The sequence below is a fragment of the Dipteris shenzhenensis genome, chromosome 2 (assembly GCF_047967505.1).
Source record: "Dipteris shenzhenensis isolate YYH24624 ecotype China chromosome 2, Dip_SZ_1.0, whole genome shotgun sequence".
Lineage (NCBI taxonomy): Eukaryota > Viridiplantae > Streptophyta > Polypodiopsida > Gleicheniales > Dipteridaceae > Dipteris > Dipteris shenzhenensis.
In genome coordinates, this window is record NC_141597.1 from 7,575,279 (window position 1) to 7,579,252 (window position 3,974).

Sequence of the window (3,974 nt, forward strand, 5' to 3'; positions counted from 1 at the left end):
TAATAGACACAAATGTGTGTGTTTCTTTTATACAAGGAGATCCTCCTCCATTGAAATTCTTTCAAGGCCATTTACAGGGTACATAAAAGAGTGGAAGGGCAGTCAGTCACAAACTGAATCTAAGATAACAGTATATGCTTTCGTCTCCTTCTCATATTGCTTGGGGAGACACATAAACTACATAAAGGAGTGCATATATTATTGAATCTCACAGGCTTTAGCACTATAATTTCCCAAATGCAACTACAACACTAGGATTTCCCAAATGCAACTATAGGAAGGATTTCGCAAGTGCAACTACAGGAAGGAGCGGCTCACATTCCTTCTGAAATTCAGAAGCAACGTTGAATTTTCTGCTAATCCACGATCATCAAACGGTCGTATCATCTTCCATTGCTGAATTGAGTCGTTCTCCCATAGGCACTGATCTATATCGTCCTTCCATAGTTGCATCGACTCGTTCTCTCATATAGGTAACCAGTCACAATAAACGAGCCCACGAACCAGAACTCACCAAAACCGAGTTGTTGATCGTAATCAACAGAAAGCTGATTTCACCAAAATTGAGCTGTTGATCATCCTCTGTTCTCCTTTGACAACGAACAATCTATTTTGCATCTGCAGGCTCTGATTGCTCATTTCCCTTGATTTTTCCTGATGTTTCGCGTCCACCTCCTCTAATTGCTTTGAGTCTTCTTCAGTTTCTCACTCATCAGATTGGTCCTCTCCTTCGATTTCTACTAATCCATGTCCACCGCCTTATCTATTTCTGGCTACATGACGAATAAATAGTGCAAACTTATGGCTCTAAATTCCCAACTTTGGGGCTGCAATTTTAGACACGTTATAATTACGTCAACAATCATATACATACATGATCTGTTTCCTGGAGCAAGCCGGTCGTTGATAACTTACACCACCATCCACATTCAATATTGCTATAATCCTCCCGATTATGAACGTGTCCGATGCAGGTAGAATGAAGTCTCTTTCTTTGACTGGTTGTGATGGTCGTAGCTGACGCTTGGACAGGACTGTCATACCCCGCTTATCTCTTCCTTTGCTTTGGATGCAATTTTCGTCACTCTCTTTGCTTCGACCCTTTCAAACCTAGTCCTTAATCCCTGGCCGATCTGCATCGACACATCAGTTCGTCGATTGATCTTTTTGCATCACACCATAACATCTACGGAGCCATGTATTGTAGTAGAGTCGATCTTTGTAGATGATTCTGTGTGAGTGCGCAAGTTCTACTGGGATGGCGTCTCGCAGGGGCTTGTGGTCTATGGTGTTTTGGATACCGTGGCAATTGCAGCCGAGTCTAACTTGTTTGTATCCGTACGCTTCTGTGGAACCCTACAGGGACATGATCTCTGAGAAGACGCTGAGCAATAAGCCTTGGCGAGACCTACAAAGATAGGAGGCTTTGCACCTATTTCGCATGGTAATTGCACTCCATCTATGAAGATCCACACTACTGACAATACAGAACAAACTGCCTGTATGGCTGGCTCAAGACTAAGATGGTGCAGGGGTTGTCAAAAGAGAACCCAAAATATACGGAAAGATTACAAAGAACGCCAAACACACCTATGCGAATGGGAGGAAGACAAAAAGAGTACACAGAAAAATAACTATATTCCATATTTTTCTCTTTCACAGCCAAACGATTACTAAGCCCTTACCCTTCGAGGGGCAGGCCAAAAAATCCCCAGAAGAGCAAAAGAGGAACTTCTCCTCTTACTTCCTTACAAACTCAAAAGAACAAACTAAAAACAGTCACTTTACAAACCAAAAACATAGAAGGCCAAAAAACCAACGATCTTGCCCACACTCCCTTAGGAGGCAAGAAGAGTGGTCAGCCTCCGGGCTTCTCATACAACTTAATGGTATAGTACATGATGAGTAAAGTCATCACTAGTAAAGCACCCGCCGAGAGCACCAATATCAATAACCATGGCCTGAACAGGTATGTGCTTGAACTCGGCCTTCCACGCGTTCGTCATAAATTGGCAATGCTTCGTTACGTCGACCGCTATTTGGTCGTACTCTTCAGTGCATACGCGCATTGTATTAACGCACAGATTATTCCACATGTTAGTAACCTCTTTGTTGCTGCCTAGATCTTGTACAAGAATGCCCTTGTTCACCAGCAGAGCCACATCTTCCGGCGTATCCACCAAGCTATTCGTAAACCGCAGGTAAGACAGGACGTCGACATTCTCAATGAGATGGCTCTCGTAGGCTATGAGATTCCTAAAAAGCCTTTCAGTATCATCACCGACTCTGACCTTAGGCACATAAAGGATAGCTTTCTTGGTATTTAACGAACGTCAAGTTTCCAGGCTCAACAGCCCTGAAGTTCACACCGCATTTGTAAAGATCCACGGCTCGTCTACTGCAGGAAATCCTCGATAGGTGATTATGCCATACAGACAGTCCAGCAAATGCTTCCGAGCTCCTATGTTATGGGTCACGGAAGAAACGCTTTCTGCAGATAACGCATTAAGAGGCAGGATTTCAATAGCTACTCTTTGTACGAGGGACCCAAGAGCCCGTTCCGCCTCCAAGTCCGATTCGCAGCCCTGATTCATCCTGATTACCTTGAGAAGGAGAAAGAGCGGGATTTGATTCTCCAAAAGAACGAAATCCTGCAAGATTGACTTTCGAAGAGGTCGAGGGATCCTGCTACAGTAGTAAGCATTGAAGCTCGATTTATAATCCGGATCTGCCGTAGTACGCAACACCTCCACAACGAACGACGCATCCAACGCTAGCATGTACGCCAACTTCTCATCTAGGCTGCATGACAAGTCGGTATCATACTGGTCTCGCACAGTGTCGATGATTTTCAGGATCTCCTACGCAATTGTGCAAAAGTCCCGACATCGCAGAGTAGACGCCATGATCTTGTGCTTCTCCATCTCCTTGGCGGCAATGGCCTTGTAACGCTGCGTCTCCTGGCTATCGGGGAAGGAGCTATGGTGAGGTCCGAGGTCACTGTGGTAAGGGGCGATGGCAACAACCTGGGGGATGAAAGCGTCGAGCTTGAGGCCACGCAAGGGACTGGAAGCCATGAAGATGGTGGGCTAGGGAGGGAGTCGGACAGGGAACGATGGATTTCGTCTTTGATGAAGACGACCCATTTCCGTTCATCGTCAGGGCTATCCAGGGAGCCTAAAGCTAGTTCTGGACGAAGAGAACTTATTGGTAAGACGTGCATTCTTGTCCACTAAAAAGGTCATATCTTATTACATTCGAGAGAATCACGGAATAAAATCCCACTCAATAAAATCTAGAATAGCATCGCGTCTCGATCGGCCAATGGCGAGTAGTGGTCCCCCGAGCCGACTAGAAGGCGGGTTCTGCAGTAGACTTAGGCTGTTTACGCACCGGGTTGGAATGGGCACCCCCCGTTACACATCGACTGCCCATTGTGAGATCATTAAAAAAGGGTGCCCACGGATGGGCACCCCTTTTACACACCGCCCAAGTACAAACCCCTTTTGTAAAATGAGGGCCCGGATGGGTGTGGAGCTGGGGGACCCAAATCGTGATGGTGATTGGCTGAATCTAGCCCTACCCATAGGTGGGCAGCCAAGCTTGGCTACCCAAGGATGGCCTTTCTCAGGGCATGACGTGGACTCCACGGCAGATTAAAAGGTCTAAGCTTGGGCACTGTATGTGTAAAGACGTGCCCGCCCAAACCTTAAATGGTGGCTTTCTATTGATTCATGAATTTATCCTTTCTCAGGTTTGAACTCTGGACAGAACGTTGGGTGCCCTTTGGTGTGTAAAGGGCCTTAGAAAAAGTGGTCACAAGGAGTAGGGAGAGAGAGTGACATTGTATACATCACGCTCTCCCTCTCACCTAGTTGGCTACTAAGTGTGCACTACAAGCCGAGGTGGCTTGGTTGTAAGAGATTCCTTTACTATACAAGTGTGGTTTTCCTTCCAATTGTCTATGTTGCGTA

The 3,974-nt window shown here is 46.0% G+C and overlaps 1 pseudogene; it reads right to left on the reverse strand.

Moving 5' to 3' along the window:
- Positions 1 to 1,858: 1,858 nt before the first annotated feature.
- LOC147904293 (putative UPF0481 protein At3g02645) lies at positions 1,859 to 3,193 on the reverse strand (annotated as a pseudogene).
- Positions 3,194 to 3,974: the final 781 nt, after the last annotated feature.